We start from the raw sequence: 19,283 nt of genomic DNA, 5'->3' as shown, positions 1-19,283 counted from the left end.
AGAGAGAGAAGGTGGGGAGGAGCTGGAAGCATCAACTCCCATATGTGCCTTGACCAGGCAAGCCCAGGGTTTCGAACCCACGACCTCAGCATTTCCAGGTCGACGCTTTATCCACTGTGCCACCACAGGTCAGGCAAAGAGGCTTTTTATAATACTAAAAATGCCACACCTTATAAAATATTATTACTACTGCTCCCATTTTAGGCTTATAAAGTTAATCACTGGCAAGTAAATTAACTGGAATTTTAACTGATTAGACAAGTTTGGCAATAAAATTAGTTAATAAAGCTAGACTGAAAAAAAATTAGAGTATATCAAGATAACCAGCATTTGATAACATTTCATCTGTTAGATATTTTTATACAGGACATAATAAATCTAGTAAGAACATATGTTTTGGTCCTTTATCATGATCCATGAAAGTATAAAGCCATCCAAACAAAATGCTAAAACTAAGTAAGCAATTTTAACTTATGAAATGTCTAAACTCATGAGAGGAGAACTATTCCAACAAGGCCAGTTGTGAAATGGACTGGGCCTTGGAAAAGAAGGCAAGGGAGCGAAGGCCAAGCCCAGAGGGACCTGGACACGACAAGCTCTGGCTGAGATCAGTAGATAACGCTGTAATATTATCAGGAAGCAAAAAACACCACAGATTTCCCAGAAACCTATTTTCGTCCTGGCTTTCTCTCTTACTTCAGATATTTATACCACCAGAAGAGATTTTTCACCTTGCAAATGAAAATAACAACACTGTCGAGCTTTCCTATTCAGCGACACCAAGTTTCTTGCGCACATTATCATTACCCACACAATACGCAAATCTCCCTTCTCCTAAGAAGAAATGCTCTAACTGCCCGCTACCCAAGGAGAGAAAGAAAAACACACGTTCACCTCTCTCTAAAATTAGGCTGGAAGAAGACTATGGCAAGCAACCAGATGCCTCATCTCTGACGCGGACTTGCCCTTTCTGTAGACGAAGGAAAAGCAGTCTCCACATAGAAACTGTTCACAATAGAGCTCTACACTGCACCAACCGCAGCCCTTCCCACACAATTAACCTCCTGCCAACACAGTCAAGTCATGGAGTGTGCATGATACAGTTACTCCTAGTAAAATAAAAAGTGAACACAATGAAAAACTGCTGCAAGACTTGCCTTTCTAGCTTTCATTCCTTCTTCCTGTTTGCAACTAGGATGAATATTACCTAGAGAAGTTTCTGGTCAGAAAAGACTTTTTTCAGAGCTGATACCAGCTGTTTAAAGATTTTCTTCCTTGTTCACTAAGTAACAAAGCTCCCGCCCCCCACTCCCCTTCTCTTGTGTGGTCTAGTTAAAGGATACCAGGGGAAAGCATATAATGATTTAGATGACTCAAGCACCCCATTCCCGTCATCTTTCACTGCAGAAAACAACGAAAAGCTTTAGCCTTTGAGAGTCCTAGAGAAAGAATATATTCCTTCTATGCGCTCCACAGACATCTGACTTGAAACCACATTAATGAATGTAGTAATTGTAAAGCAATAAGCCTCTACCTTTGAAGTCTCTGTAATGTCACCACACTGCTTAAAAGCAACCTGGAAGGGTGCATTGTCACGACAAGGCTTTGCCCAACACAAACCAGGCCCTGCCCACCCTTGGTCGTGCATTGTGGACAGAGATCTCCTCTCCCTTTCAACAGAACTCAATTCATGGGAGTTCTGTTCAATTTCCTAATCTTTTATGATGAGGTTTTCAGGTAAACTGGTAACTCAGAATAACAAAGCCCACTCCAAAAGGTATTTTTACTTATCAACTTTATGTATGTCAAGCATTTAAATGCCAAATTTTAATTCCCTGAAGGAAATTCTCAATTTAGAATTTTAAATAGAATGTGTAGCAACAAAATATTTCTCATGATGTAATAGCCTTAATTTTCTAACACCCAAAGGCTTGCTCATATCTATACTAAATGGATTAATGATTACAACAATGCTTCAATCAACATGTGAAGATAAAAAAAAAATTTAAGGCAATCTATTCGGTGGCTACTAATAATTAGCCTGTACAATGTAAATGTAGCCAGAATTCATTTTCATTAAAATTTCCAAAAAATAGATCTGAGAGCTGTGACTTGCAAAAATTCACAATTTCAATGTCAGAGAGCAAATTAAAAACAAATTTGCAGCTTTTGGGGGTTTTTTACCCCCACATGTGGATGCTTTCAAGAAAGAATATGATTCTTAAATCGTGTGAACAACTCAACTGAAACAGTTACTGTTTTATCTAGATAGCATCCACCTAAATTAGAACAAATTGCTCTGGTGGATACAGCTAATTCTTGCACCATTCCCCTCTCCCAATCTCACCACCCCCACAAAGTAGGCCACAAGGAAGGACATGAAATCCAAGCTGGACCAGTGGCAGATAGAGAGCTGGGCATGGGACCCAAGTCAGGTCAATCTGAGTCACTCCCTGACATTTTTCACAGAAGATGAGACAGACCTGCCCACCATCTGAGGTCCCCAGCTGATGAGGAAGTTAGTCTGGCACCACAGGGGCCAGCTCCATTCCCTGAAGAGAGCCAGCCTGGAGTAACAAAAAATAAAAACTAGAGGAAGTAAGTATTAAAACCAAGATGCAGAGAGAAAGAGTCCTTCCTGGTAGGTCAGATCTCTGGTTGTAGACAGCCTTGGAAGTACGTCTTGGGAGCTCTAGGTCTCCAATTCCGGGGGGTCACTCAGGATCCTTTCATGGGTGGCGGTTTTCACCCTGGCCTCTGAGGTCCTAACTAGTGGCCAAGTCTATGAGAATCCCTGATATTGGTTCCAACTGAAACCCAAAACAGCAACTGGTTCCACAAAACACAAGTTTATTTCCCTCTCATACTCGTCCAGTGGGGTGCAGGGCTGTTTTGGTATTGCATCATGCCACAAATCTCAAAGATGCGGGTCTCCAATATCTTCCTGTTTTGGACTCAATCCTATTGTCCAAAACAGTGTCACTGTACTCCAGGCAGTAGGACGTGAAGAAGGAATGAATAAAGAGAAAAAGAGAACAAGGGACACCCCCTCCCTACCTCACCATGCGGCGCACACACACCACACACTGGATACTCTCTTTCTTAAGGAAGCTGTCACACAAAAATCTACTTACACCCCGCTGGCCAGTACTGGAGGAATTCCCAGCAGCAAGAGAAGCTAAGAAATGTAGCCCTAACTCTGAACGGGCATGTACTCAGTTCAAAATTCCATCACTAAAACAGGGAGAACAGACATCAGAAACAGCTAGGCATTCCTGTCATAATTGTCAATGACTCATCAGGAAAAAGGCATCAGTCAGAGTTCTTCAACGAAGAAAACCTGGAGATAGGTATAAGTCAGAGTACTTAAATCATATAATGTGTAGAAGAAGAAAAAAGGACTGCGTCAAAGCTGTAGAAATATGTACTTCATAAAGATAAGACTAGACTAGGTGTTCCCCAAAACACCTAAAACCAACCCTCATGGGACTATAGTTTCTCATTCAAAGATAATAAAACACTTCTGACGGTAATGCAGTTAGCTACATAACAGTCATCACTGAAATCTGTAAATACTTCTAAATGGAACCACATTAGCATGGTAATCTTTAAGTCAACGTTTACATCTATATAGAGACACAATGGGGCAACAACCCCTAAATAACCACCTAACACTTATTTCGACCTGTAATATGCCCCTGCATATAGTATTCTGGTACAGTCACAAAGGAATGAAACTAGTTAATAAATATAATTAAAATTAAAAATTTAATTATGTGTTATCTTGGAAACTACAGATTCAATTCATTCCAATAGACCAAGCACAGGAACATTATCACCTTTTAAACCAGCATCTTACTACAAGAATGTATGAAGCAGCTGAACATGAACTGTGCTTTCTGTAACTTCTCATTTTAATCATTTGGGGTGTGTGCATTATATACATCTCTGTCTTCATAAACAGTATTACTAGACGTAATGTAAATATTTCTGTCTGTTGTAAGGTGTGAATATCGTACCGTATTTCCCCATGTATAAGACGCACCCTTTTTCAAAAAATTTGCAGTCTAAAATCTGGGTGCGTCTTATACAGTGGTTGTGGCATTTCAAATGCCATAGATGGAACTGAGGACAAGGCAATATATGAAGACAGTGATTTGTCATCAGACACAGATGAGGACAAGCTAATGGATGGAAGTTTTGACAGTAATGAGGAGTTGTATGAATCTTATGATGAATAAAACTTTAGTTCAATAATATTTTTTTTCAAATTTTGGGCCCCAAAATTAAGGTGCATCTTATACATGGGAGTGTCTTAGACATGGGGAAATATAGTATCTTCAGTGCAACACAATAGGGTCCGCTAGTACCTAGCCAACTGCTAAATTAATATAAAAAACTAGTTGCACCATAAAGAACCTTCAACTTCAAACATTGGGAGGCGGTTGTCAAATACAGCCCCCCTATTACTTCCACAATACAGAGCGTTTTATAACAGCTGGAGGTCAATAAGAATAACTGTTATAGCCATCTGTTTACTTTTGTAGACTCTGTTCTCCAAAACTATAGAAGAGGTGTGATATATAAATTACTTTTTGATTCTTCACTAACTCCATGCTTGTTTCTAGAAGAAAATGTCTTAGTAATTTTCTTTAATATACTTTTATTTCCTCTTGTATATTGTTTTTTTCATTAAATTTATTGGGTAACACTGGTTAATAAAATTTGATGATACGTTTCAAGTATACGATTCTAAGATACATCATCCGAATACTGTATTGACCACCCAAAGTCAAATCTTCTCTCGTCACCATATATTCGATCCCTTTACCCTTTATGTCCCCCACTACCCCCTTGCCTCTGGTAACCAGCAACTGTTGTCTGTATCTATGACCCTGATGAAAAATGGTAACCAAAAGGCCTAATTGCACCATTATTTGATACAAATATCCAGTGATAGGATTCAAATAATTTAACAATGGGTTCTCTGCCCTAATGACCATTTTAAGTATGAAAAAATGATATACCAAAAGGTAGTTTAATATTTCATGCATTTAATACTTAAATAGAATAAAAGAGGTATATAAAACTAGATTATGTTCTAAGAAAGTTTTAAAATATTAATGAAAAATATTAAATAATAACTGACAAAAATTAGTAAAACTGTTATTTAAGCTATTTCCATATTGCTTCTTTATTAGGGTCCTCACTTGCAATTTTTTTACCTATGGATCAAATGAACATTACTACAGGCACTTAGACTACGCTATTGCACAGATGAATGTTAAAAAAGAGTAAAGAATGTTAATTTGTGATTTCCACATTGGGCGGCTGCCCAGGTGCCCACCTTTGAGAGAACCCTGATTACAGGTGCCATTTTAACAACCAGTTCGCCAAACTCAACAAAGAATTAGGTATTGGTTCTGCCGAACTGAGCAAACCGGCTGAATCCAACCACTGCAGATATCACTGCACCATCCCATGGGCACTACAACTGTTTCTTCAAACACAGATGAGCAAAAACAAACACATTCCCTGACTCTCCAGCCATTCAAGTATAATTTCACTGATAAAGACAAGTCAGAACTTGCAAGAATTTAAATTATGATAGTATTTTAATAATATTGTGTTATATTAAAAACATTGCTTGTTTCACTAAACCAGGCCTAATAGAATTCACTTGGGAACTTACTACAATAAATACATAAGAGTAGCATGCAATTGTGTATTAAAAACATGCAAAACTGAGGCCCTGGCCGGTTGGCTCAGTGGTAGAGCGTCGGCCTCGCGTGCAGGAGTCCCAGGTTCGATTCCCAGCCAGGGCACACAGGAGAAGCGCTCATCTGCTTCTCCACCCCTCTCCGTCTCCTTCCTCTCCGTCTCCCTCTTCCCCTCCCGCAGCCAAGGCTCCATTGGAGCAAGGTTGGCCTGGGCACTGAGGATGGCTCTGTGGCCTCTGCCTCAGGTGCTAGAATGGCTCTGGTTGTGGCAGAGCGACGCCCCAGATGGGCAGAGCATCGCCCCATGGTGGGCATGCTGGGTGGATCCCAGTCGGGTGCATGTGGGAGTCTGTCTGACTACCTCCCCGTTTCCAACTTCAGGAAAAAATTAAAATAAAAAAAAAATAGAAAGATTAAAAAAACCCATGCAAAACATACTTCCTTTTTATTAATTTGTGAAAGAGAGAGATAGGGAGGGAGGTAGAGAGAGAGAAAAACACTGATCTGTTGTTCCACTTAGTTGTGCACTCACTGGTTCCTTCTTGCATGTGCCCTGACTGGGGATTGAACCCACAACCTTGGCATATTGAGACATCACTTAAACTAGCTGAGCAACCTGGCCAAAATATACTTCTAATTGATATAAACAATTTAATGTTTTAAAGTTTCTCTTTTGAAACATAAAAATCTTATGATAATTTGATGTCATATCTTAAAAGTTTCATAAATTATAATTATTATAATATGCTAAAGAGCAACACTATAGTTATATCCAACATTTTGTTGGTGAAAAATCCATCCACATGATTTTACTCCTTATCCTTTGTCCAACCTTAGCCTGTTTTCCATATATCCCAATTTGTATAAAAAATTCATCAATATATTTTAAATTTTATTTTACTAAAAGTTGATTGAAATTATTTAACATTTTATATGCATACTAAATCTATTAAATGTAAATTGTTTTCAAGTGATTAGCATATGAAAAATATTACAAAAAATCAACTACTCATTCTTCTGTTGTTTCTTCTCAATCCTTCGATTTTTATAAAACTATGTATTTAGAAAAAGAAAAATAACAAAAATATCACTGCACTAATTACCTAATAATGAGAGAAAATAGTAAGTAGTGGAAATGATTCATGATGGTGATCAGTGACATTAGAAATTTAGGGATTGCAAAAAAAAGATATCACAATAATATAATAATAGCTTAAGAATGACAACCAGAGCTAAGACTTTTACATTCATTAATTCCCACAACTCTCCAAGACAGGCTCTATTTAACCCCATTTACAAAAATAAAATGTGGACTATCTTCTTGATTTTTCTATAATCTAAATGTGTTCTAAAAACTAGTCCATTAAAAATAATAAATTGGAAAAATGATCAGAGATGCCATAAGTGTCTAAAGTTTAGAAGGTGCAGATAAAACGAATGTACAATTTAAGAGACTAGTAAGGTTTTTAATACACATTAGAATTTCTGCAGTACTTTGCAAGCCTTCATCTTTTAAGCTTCTGCAAAACTTTCTCAAGGTTTCCTATATGGAAGCTTTACTATTACTGATGCTGACTGGATCCATTTATTATTTAACAAGTTTTAGCTTCTACTGTAAGGAGAAAATAAATTTAGGGTTTTAGAGCACTTTTTTAAAAGTTTATGCATTTCAATCATATAACACCATAATTGAATTTAACATTTGAAGAGCTCACAAATATTCTTTATAAATTACTCTGTAAGTAAATAAGAAAATGAAAATCCAGAGAAGCTAAATGAATTGCTCAAAGTCACAAAGCTAAACCATTATTTGATTTACACAGATGTAAATTTTTATACACACACAGAGCTCTTCAGCATACCTCCTTTTGAAGAATGTAAATTGCCAGTGCTCAATGAAATCAACACCTTCAATACCAAATATTACCATGTATCGGTGTATATTCATTTGTATAACAATGCTTTTAAAGTCTGCCAACCCCACTGAATTTTAAGGAGTATGACAGCAGGACAGTGTCTATCTGGTTCACTACGACACCCCTGTGTGCCACAGTGCCTGAGTTCAGTGTTCAATAAATATTTGATGACTGCATGAATCCTTTTGGAATTCAACAACAGCCTCTTATGTAATATGGAATCCCATATACCAAAATGTCTATTTGACTTACACCTATTACAAACATAAAGCCTACCAAGGTGCTGAGCAAAGAGTAAACACAGAAGATATATTAGATGGCTAATTGATATTAGAAGTCGTTGGGGCCTTAATATAGTCTCATTTCAGAAAATGATTCATCAGCTATAAAGAGTATCCTTTCACTCTCTGGGGTCAGACAAAGCTGTTTCCAGTTGACCCAATCAACTAAACACATTTATCATTCCTGATAAAATTACAACAGCCAAATGAAAGCCAGTGTGTTCATCCCACTTTTTTATTAAACTGCAGATACTTTTTTTAATTGAATTTTTCGGAGTGACACTGGTTAAACATTATACAGGCTTCAGGTGCCTAATTCTACGACACATCTCTGTACTCCATATTATGTTTCACCTCTGGAAGTCAAGTCTTCACCCATCACCATTTATTCCCCCCTATACCCTCACCTGCCCCAACTCTCCCCTCTCCTACCCCAGGAATCACCACACTGTTGTCCAAGCTCATGATTTTTTCTCTTTTTCTTTTTGTCCTTTTTTGCTCAATCCCTCTATCGCCTTCATCTAGTCCTTCAACAACCCCCCCCCCCCCAAACACACATAACTGTCAGCCTTCTCTATAAGTCAAAAGGCAGACACTTTTCAATCTGAGAAGTCTGTCTAGGTAAGATAAATATAAGTCTTAACTAGATAAGATAAATATAAGATACTTTTTATTAAATCTTCAAGGGATGTATGATAACTTATAAACAACCAACTTTCCTGCATTTATTAAGTAGAAATTATCTCCCTCCCACCCATGGCACAGAGCAGGCACTCAGTAAATATTCATTGAATAAACTGCTAAAACATTTTGTTTTTATCTTCATGGTACTCATTACATTGTGACTTGTATATAATTTGGTTTTTGCTCCTGTGGCTCCTACAAGATTCTAAATTCCTTGCTTGGTACTCTTTCTTACTCATTATGTCTTTTCTGGGCGCACTGTTTCCCTGAACTATTCTTTCCTATCTCCTATTCTCCAGCTCTTAAACCATTTCTAACCTTATCTCCAGGACGCTAACAGACTCCTTTCTGCATCAAATCAACCTGACAGTAACTCTCCAGTTCCTCAAAAATTATACTTCAATTTAGCGACATAAAAAGATCAAGGGAAAAAATAGTCTTAAAACGATGTTATTACAAAAGGTAAGAACATGGACCCAAAGATTTAAACATTTAATTATAATAAAAGGTTTCTTCATGCAGATACCAGTTAAATGGTTTTCTAATAATTAATCTACAAGTTTGTGAATTGACTTAGAAAAAAATGGGGAAAGAGTATTCCTTCAATGTTTCTGAAATAAAACAAATAACAATTATATATATTTTTAAAACTCTAGTTATGGTTAAAAGAACCCAAGGAATTATCTTTCAGAAACCACCTTGTCTTTATTAAATACTCCTAAAACTTTTGATGGCCTATAAATATTGGAAAAACACATATGCTTGCTGTTAGCCTAGTGAATAGAATGTGAAGAACATAAAAACATGACTAATAAATCTTCCATGCAAACTGCCTCCAGGGCACATCAGTAGATGATGGAAAGGTCCTTGGAGAATTGAAACAAGTGAGAAGAACAAAGCCACACTGCTCCTCAACCTGGGGCCCTTTTGACTTGGGAGGCTCTTTTGCCCACTTGGTTTCTGCAAGATAACATCATTCTTCTCAGGGAAATTTCCCTCCATCGCCCTTTCCAACTGCTGCCCAACCCAAAGCCCAGGAGCAGCATCCACCAGGCCCCTCCAAATCACCCACAGACACAGCGAACCATAGTTAGTAACCCAATGGCGTTTCTCTCTCCCACAGATGTCTCCAGCCTTTTTATCTATTCCTGGCACAAAGCATAGCACATATGGCTCACACTCAATATATGTCTGCAAAATGAATGAATAAATGAATGAGCAAACAAATAATCAAAGAGAAAATGGTTCTGCTAACTTTCCTAGAGCAGAACACTGCAAAGTTTCTTGCCTGAACCCAGACTGTTTTCATTTGGGAAAATAGTACTAATCAAATTATGAATGCCACCTAAAAGCTCTAAAAACAAAAGCAGATAAGGGCCTTTCCATAACCATCACTAATGTAAATAAATACTGGACAATTTATAAATGAATACTGGGTAAAGATAGCTCTTTGTAAATAATGTTTGCTGTGGACTAACTGTGCACACTTCCTAGATAATAACAGTATTTACTTTGTGCATTTCCTGAATAATTTATTGAGTACTTATTATGTACCAGAGACTGTTCTCAATGCTTTATATATTTTATCTCCTTCAATCCTCACAATCATCCTTTGAGGTAATTCTATTATGATTCTCGTTTTACTGATAAGAAACTGCCATAGATTCTGCAAATTTGCTTAACACACTCACTAAATCATGCTAACCACACCAAGAAAATGAATGTGACAATTTCCAAACTTGAGAAAAAGATGAGATCAAAGAAACTAGAGATCAAATACTGGTTTCTGTGACAGCATTTGCCAATAAAGCCGCCATGTCCTGATATGATATTAAACAGTTTACAGTATTTTTACAAACATCCTCAGTATAATTCTGCCTCAAAGGCTTATTCATAAATAGTAGGTAGAAAACCAAAGGAGTAGTAACATTAATATACAGCTGCATTATCAAATCTCTAATATCAACACCTACTGGGTCAAACAACCAGTAACCCCATCTTAAATATGTACATTCAAACTGCCATGCTAAATTGTTGGGCAATAAATTTGGACCACAAAGTGTAACTAATATTTTTTTAAGTGAAAGAAAGGGAGATAGAGAGACAGACTCCCCGCCTGTGCCCCGACTGGGATCCACTCAGCAAACCCCATCTGGAGCTGAGGCTTCAACCAAAGCTATCCTCAGCGCCTGAGGCCAAAGCTTGGACTAATAGAGCCATGGCTGCAAGAGGGGAAGAGAGAGAGAAGGAAGAGAGGGAGCGGAAGAGAAACAGATGGTTGCTTCTCCTGTGTGCCCTGATCAGGGATCAAACCCAGGACATCCACACTCCAGGCCAACGCTCGATCCACTGAGCCTGCTGGCCAGGGCCAACTGCAACTGTTATTTAGCATCTCTAAAAATGAGTGGACAGCTCAGATGTTCCTTTTTCTCTGGTCTCTCTCTCTCTCTCTCTCTGTCTGCCTCTCACCAAAAAAAAAAAAAAAAAAAAAAAAAGCATGCACTATAAAAATACTTTTTACAAACACATTTCTACACTTTTTATATGGTTTCATCAACATATCAACATGACACAGTAAAATGTAAAATGATGTATCATTTAATGATTCCTGCTCATTGTAAAATAATAAAATAAAAAAGACAAGCTCAAATAAGAAATATTCGTCCACAGATTACCAACACTGAACTTTCGGTGAACCCCCTCCAAACATAGTTTAAGCACATATAGTTATAAAATGTTGAGTAATTACAATTTTTTTTGTCACTCCCCCTTAGTGCTTGAAAACATGGCTTTGGGCACTCTTCCCTCTCAATAATTGTATACCTTTATCATTAGTTTTAAAGTGTTTTCTAGAGCAGTAATTCTTATGTTTTAAAATAACTGAAAGATTTAAAAGAGCTTTTAAGGAATCAATCCCCTTTACCATTGCAACCAAAAAAATAAAGTACCTAGGAATAAATCTAACCAAGGAGATTAAAGACTTGTACTCGGAAAATTATAAAACATTGATAAAGGAAATCAGGGAAGATACGAATAAGTGGAGGCATATACCGTGCTCATGGTTAGAAAGAATAAACATCATTAAAATGTCTATATTACCCAAAGCAATTTATAAGTTCAATGCAGTACCGATTAAAATACCAATGACTTACTTCAAAGATATAGAACACATATTCCAAAAATTTATATGGAACCAAAAAAGAACACAAATAACCTCAGCAATCTTGAAAAGGAAGAAAAAAGCGGGAGGTATCACACTTCTAGATATCAAGTTATATTATAAGGCCATTGTACTCAAAACAGCATGGTACTGGCATAACAACAGGCACATAGATCAATGGAACAGAACAGAGAACCCAGAAATAAACCCACAGCTCTATGGACAACTGATATTTGACAAAGGAGGTAAGACAATACAATGGAGTAAAGACAGCCTCTTCAACAAATGGTGTTGGGAAAACTGGACAGCTACCTGCAAAAAAAATGAAACTAGACCACCAACTTACACCACTCACAAAAATAAACTCAAAATGGATAAAAGACTTGAATGTAAGCCGTGAAACCATAAGCATCTTAGAAGAAAACATAGGCAGTAAGCTCTCTGATATCTCTCGCAGCAATATATTTGCTGATTTGTCTCCACAGGCAAGTGAAATAAAAGACAGGATAAACAAATGGGACTTTATCAAACTAAAAAGCTTCTGCACAGCTAAAGACAATAAGAACAGAATAAAAAGACAAACTACACAATGGGAGAATATATTTGACATAGCGTCTGATAAGGGGTTAATAACCAAAATTTATAAAGAACTTGTAAAACTTAATACCAGGAAGACAAACAATCCAATCCAAAAATGGGCAAAAGAAATGAATAGACGCTTCTCCAAAGAGGACACACAGATGGCCAACAGGCATATGAAAAAATGTTCAACATCACTAATGATTAGAGAAATGCAAATTAAAACCACAATGAGATATCACCTCACACCAGCCAGAATGGCGCTCATCAATAAAACAACACAGAATTAAGTGCTGGCGAGGATGTGGAGAAAAGGGAACCCTCCTGCACTGCTGGTGGGAATGCAGACTGGTGCAGCCACTGTGGAAAACAGTATGGAGATTCCTCAAGAAATTAAAAATCGAACTGTCTTTTGACCCAGCTATACCACTGTTAGGAATATACCCCAAGAACACCATAGCACTGTTTGAAAAGAAGAAATGCACCCCCATGTTTATGGCAGCATTGTTCACAATAGCAAAGATCTGGAAACAGCCCAAGTGTCCATCAGAGGACGAGTGGATTAATAAGCTTTGGTATATATATACTATGGAATACTACTCAGCCATAAGAAATGATGACATAGGATCTTTTACAACAACATGGATGGGCCTTGATAACATTATACTGAGTGAAAGAAGTAAATCAGAAAAAACTAAGAACTATATGATTCCATACATAGGTGGGACATAAAGATGAGACTCAGAGACATGAACAACAGTGTTGGGGTTACAGGGTGGGAGGAGGAGAGGGAGGGGGTTGGGGGGGAAGGGGCACAAAGATCATGGCTTTTCAGCATTTGCCATATTCCCCCCTTAATCTATAGACAGCAAATATTTACGTATGGTGTTTCCACTATAAAGACTGCTGTCTTAGGGACAAATGCTGATAAACTATTTCAGCAGTTCCTTCTTCTTCAAAGACTTATATGTCAACATAGAGCTCCATGTTTCATAGGACATACTCAAGCTCACTCCATGCTCCCTGGAGCTTTAGCACAAGGGAATGCCCCCCCCCTTTTTTTTAGTATTTTTTCTTTTATTTATTTATTTTTTGTATTTTTCTGAGGATGGAGATGGGGAGGCAGTCAGACTCCTGCATGCGCCTGACTGGGATCCACCTGGCATGCCTACCAGGGGGGAATGCTCTGCCCATCTGGGTTGTTGCTCTGTTACAACCGGAGCCATTCTAGCGACTGGGGCGGAGGCCATGGGGCCACCCTTAGCGCCCGGGGTGGCTTTGCTCCGGTGGAGCCTTGGCTGCAGGCGGGAGGAGAGAGACGAAGAGGAAGTAGAGGGGGAGGGGTGGAGAGGTAGATGGGCGCTTCTCCTGTATGCTCTGGCCAGGAATCGAACCCGGGAATTCTGCACACCAGGCCAATGACTCCGACGGGTCTACCATATCATGCTTTTTACTTAAAAAAAAAAAAAAAATTTACATTTCTTTTGAATGCTGATGAACAGGAGACACCAAATCTTTTTTGCCTGCAAACTACTACCTTCTTTATTAGATCTAGCTAATAACACTGTTTTGTCTTTTTCCAAATAGCTCCAGATATATGGAAAAGATTTATATAGGCGGATGGGGATCCTCAAACCCCTCAGCGAGATCTTCTGAGAATGGCTTTTAAGATACCTAGAGGCAGAAAAAGCCCAATAGAGATCATGGGAACTACCAGCTTTTAGGATACACCCTTAAAGGCTCCAATGCCCCAAAGGGGTCTCACAGGATGCCATCTGGGTCCTGCTTCAATAGTGGAAAGGAAGGTCATTGAGCTAAAGCCTGCCAGGCTTACACGCCTCTGCTGCGAGGAAACAGGGACACTGGAAGGTGGGCTTCCCCCTCGCTCCTCTAAGGGAGAGTTCAGTCTCTTCCAGCCCTGCTCCAGCCACCTATGACCTAACCTTTCCCAGAAAGCTGGGGTTTGCCACTGAAGGCTGAAGGTGCCCAGGGCCGTCGGCCCCATCTATGACACTGTGGACGAGCCAAGGGTATTTCTTCCAAGAAGCAGGTAAACTGATCTCATTTGCATAAGGGCCACTTAACTATGTTTTGCCTGAATAGTTAGGTTTTTTATTCTTCCCTCAAAGATCTCTGTTGTGGGTGTTGATAGTCCTATTTTCTGCTGCTTTGCTTAATATATAGTGTTTCCTTTATCCCTCCTACCTCAATGCCCCACTCATATTTCAGGCTGGGACCTACTCCTAATTTAGAGCTCTCTTTCCTCCTTTTGCCAACTTGTATTATGAATTTACCTTTGCCACCCAGCTTAGTGTATCCCAAGATTCTCTTTACCATGCCACAGTCACAGAGCTCCAGGGAAAAGCAACCTGGTCTCAACTCTCCAGGCAGAGGAGAACAGAAGCTCCATATCCACGCATGCTGCAAATGGCTTTTTCCAGTCTCCCTAAATCATTACCAGCTAGAAGCAGTGGTCATTGGGACTTGGACATGAGCTGCAAAGTATAGAATGGTGACAACAATTCCAGTGCCATGCGGACTTTTCCTGTGGGGAACTTTCCTGGACTCCTGCTCCGTGTGACAGCTCCTAACAGACTGAACTGTGGTTGGGTTGCATTTTTCAGGGATTTGGCATGGTGATGGGGCCAACTTGGACTTGGTGAACATGTTAAGGACACTACTCTTTTATGGATTCTTACTGTATTGGCCAAGAGTTTGCTTAAAGGCTTTTAATCACTGTAAAAAAAAAGTAGAGGACTGGATGAAGAAGATGGGGCACATATACACCATGGTATACTATTCAGCTAGGAGAAATGATGACATCGGATCACTTACAGTGGAATGGTGGAGTCTTGGTAGCATTGTGCAGGGTGAAATAAGCGAATCAGAAAAAAACAGGAACTACAGGATTCCATACATTGGTGGGACATAAAAGCGAGACTAAGAGGCATGGAGACAGGAGTGTGGTGGTTACGGGGGGTGGGGGGAGGGAATGAGGGAGAGGGGGAGGGGGAGGGGTACAGAGAGAATTGGATGGAGGGTGGCGGAGGACGATCTCTCTTCGGGTGATGGGTATGCAACAGAACTAAATGACAAGATAACCTGGGAATGTTTTCTTTGAATGTATGTACCCTGATTTATTGATGTCACCCTATTAAAATAAAAATTTATTTATAAAAAAAAAGAGCTTTTGTGTGGCTGTATCTATAAATATTTACCATTTTAGATATTACAATTGAGAAAATTTTAAATACTTATTTATCCACTTAAAATAACAATAAATCATTACATATTAATCTAAGTGCCTAAGTGATATATTTTTGTAATAAGTAACTGAATTTTTCAAAACAAAAAATTTTAAGAATATTGGTATTGTTTTACATTTTTGCACATCCCTTAAATGGCTAACTTAATTGAAGGCAATTAGATTCTCTTATCTAGTTCTGTAGTCAATCTGCTGCATTATGTTGCTCTGCTTGAAGTATATGAAGCAAGTCCAGTAGCACACAAATACATGTAATTGGACAAAGGAGGATTTTAAGAACCCTTTCAAATAATTGTGACTATTCTTCTTTTGACACTATCCACCAAACCAATAAATGGTGGTTTTGTGTTGTGAAATCTGAAACTGTATCATTGAACTTTCTGTATGCCATTCAATTAAAATCCATTTCTTTTTCTCCCACTTTGAATGGATCCTTTATCAATGCATGACTCATGCTTTGGTCTTTTGGAAAATACTGGTTTACTGAGTTATACAATGTTGACATTGACACATTCTATTAAATATTACCGAAATATCACACTTGTTAATATCACCACTGGTCTCGCCGCAAGTCTTTAGAATTGACAGGTTCACAGTGATAAATACGTATTTCCAAAATTTTCAGCACTATCAGTTGTTTTCCTTGAAGTGGTAAGATCATTTAGTCCATTTTCAAGAAAATCTGTGCCAAACACTCAATATTGATTCAACATCTTTTATCATGAGTCATTCTTCCAGGTGATAATGGTGTTCCATAAAAAACTGGCTAGTTTGGGCCCTGGCCAGTTGGCTCAGTGGTGGAGCGTCGGCCTGGCGTGCAGGAGTCCCAGGTTCGATTCCCAGCCAGGGCACACAGGAGAAGCACCCATCTGCTTCTCCACCCCTCCCCCTCTCCTTCCTCTCTGTCTCTCTCTTCCCCTCCCGCAGCCGAGGCTCCATTGGAGCAAAGTTTCCCCAGGCACTGAGGATGGCTCTGTGGCCTCTGCCTCAGGCGCTAGAATGGCTCTGATTGAGGCAGAGCGACGTCCCAAGATGGGCGGAGCATCGCCCCTGGTGGGCATGCCTGGTGGATCCCAGTCGGGCACATGCGGGAGTCTGTCTGACTGCCTCCCTGTTTCCAGCTTCGGAAAAATACAAACAAACAAAAAAAAAAAAAACTGGCTAGTTTGGTGCATAACTTGTACTTTGCTGCTGCTGCCCTATCAAATCGCCAGACTTAATTTAAGGTCTTATAGTTCTGTGTGTCAAAAGCCCAGTGCAAGTCTCAGCAAACTAAAGTCACAGCAGTGGCAGGCTCCATTCTTTCTTGTCGTCTGTGCGAGAGAATCATTCCCTTACAGATGTACCACTGAATATCATTTTCCTTCTGGCTATCAACTGAGGGTTCTTCTCAGCTTCTCCAGGGCATATGTATGCCTTGGCTTGTGGTCCCTTCCTCCATCTACAAAGCCAGCAATGGCAGGTCTAGGAGGTCATCTCATCTCACGTTTCTCTGACCTCCTCTTCTATCTTCCTCTTTCCCTTTTTAAGGACTCAATTGATTACACTGGGACCACCTGGATAATAAGGATTAAGTCCCTATCTCAAGATGTTAAACCTGAACCACATCTGCGAAGTCACTGTTGCCATGCCAAGTGAAATATGCACAGGGATTAGGGCATGGACATATTTAGGAGCCACTATTCTGCCAACCACACAACTCATACAATTGCACAGTCATGTTTTCTCTGAGCAACCACTGTATCTGGAAATATATGCACTTCCCATTTTGTCATACATATTAAAGAGATGTGGTCTCAAGGGTCAAAATTTAATAAATTGAATAATTTCTACTGACTCATCAAGGACATTCTTTAACCCTTTGAGTAGTGAGTTTTTTCATGCTTGCTGACCCCTGGGAGTAAGTTTTTGTTTGGGTTTTTTTTTTTCAAAAAATGAAATTAGTTATAGTTACAGTTTTATTAACTTAAAATCATATTTGTTTGATAACCAATTTATGGAAACAAGAAGAGCATGCATTTGCCTTTTTTAAACACATTTTTTAAATAAATCAATCATACTCTGGATGGTCAGGAGGCACGAGGACATACATGAACGTTCGTACTACTCAAGGGTTAAGCGGATGTGGTTTCTTTTCGTGTTTGAACTGTGAGTTCTTGCTGGTGAAGAATACAGTGAGCACCGGTAGAGTTGGTGCCACGACATGGATTCGTGCTAAGGCACCAGCAGCTTTATCTACCATTGCTTTCCACCAGCAGTGCCTATGTCAACATAGTGAAAAGGACATAAAATGTCTTAACATCATGATGAAAACAGTTTTGCCGACCCACTAAAAGCATCTCAGGAAACCCCAGACTTCATGGTCTCCACTGCATTCAATTATCTGCTAAACTTACATACATATATTATAAATGTAACGCGCCTTTCAAAATTGTTTAAACAGGCTACAATACCAGCTCTCCCCTTTACTGCCTGTGTGGCCTTATACAAATGGATCATAAACTTTTCTAAAACTTTAGGGGTTTTTTTCACATATATAATAGTTTAATGATACCAGTTCCAATGATTGTATCAAGGAGTAAATGAAATAGTGTATATATTGTATATATGTGCCTGGCACATAGTAAGTGCTCACTAAATGGTAGCTATTGTTGCTCAAAATCTATTCTGGGTTTAAGTATTTAGGCATTTTTAAAGTTGATAGACTACAATATCTGAGATTCCTCCCATACTTAAAACAGGACCTTAATATGCTTACTTGAATCCTATTTTTATGACAGCTAGAACATATTGCCAGGAACACTCACTCCACAGACTGGGCCTGCTTCTGTTGGTTACCTACCCAGCAGCCAAAATGAATTATAAGCAACCTTGAAAGGAGATATGAAAAAAAAAGACAAAAGCATTCATCATACGGTGTGTTTCATACTAAAATTAAGTCATAACCATATCTCATTTCTATGTAATGTTATTTATTTCAAAGGCTACCATCAATGTTTTCTTTGCTCTTTCAGGAAAGCACTATATGTAAAAAACAGATTTGTTGCCTGACCAGGTGGTAGCGCAGTGGATAGAGTGTTGGACTGGGATGCGGAGGACCCAGGTTCGAGACCCCGAGGTCGCCAGCTTGAGCGTGGGCTCATCTGGTTTGAGCAAAAAGCTCACCAGCTTGGACCCAGGGTCACTGACTCAAGCAAGGGGTTACTCGGTCTGCTGAAGGCCCACAGTCAAGGCACATATGAGAAAGCAATCAATGAACAACTAAGGTATCGCAATGCAGAACAAAAAACTAATGATTGATGCTTCTCATCTCTCCATTCCTGTCTGTCTGTCCCTGTCTATCCCTCTCTCTGACTCTCTCTGTCTCTGTAAAAAATAAATAAATAAATAAAAATTAAAAAAAAAAAAGTTATATAAAAAAAAACAGATTTGTTCATAGAAAAGCTTAGTTTTATCTATTATGTTTTCAGAGTTGGTTTTTGTTTTACTTTAATATTGTAGCTTATGTGATACAGTTTATTAAATAAATAGTATAAAATTAGAAAACATTTTGACTAGTTAAGTCATTTCTTAATTTTTGAAAATCATTCTGATCAATTCAAGCATAACAATTATAAAAATTTATGAACCTCCAAAAAAATACAATCAATTCTGTTATAGTCTAACTGGCTACTGCAT

At 38.7% G+C, this 19,283-nt stretch overlaps 1 protein-coding gene and 1 non-coding gene across 4 annotated transcripts in view; one reads left to right on the top strand and one right to left on the bottom strand.

Moving 5' to 3' along the window:
• Positions 1-19,283, bottom strand: part of TBC1D4 (TBC1 domain family member 4) — a 233,442-nt gene that overhangs the window by 99,072 nt on the left and 115,087 nt on the right. The window lies entirely within an intron of this gene.
• Positions 5,750-5,825, top strand: TRNAA-CGC (transfer RNA alanine (anticodon CGC)). Its single transcript has one exon. It is a non-coding gene; the product is annotated as a tRNA-Ala (tRNA).

This window comes from Saccopteryx leptura, chromosome 4, assembly GCF_036850995.1.
Source record: "Saccopteryx leptura isolate mSacLep1 chromosome 4, mSacLep1_pri_phased_curated, whole genome shotgun sequence".
NCBI lineage: Eukaryota > Metazoa > Chordata > Mammalia > Chiroptera > Emballonuridae > Saccopteryx > Saccopteryx leptura.
This window is presented reverse-complemented; position numbering and strand designations above follow the sequence as displayed.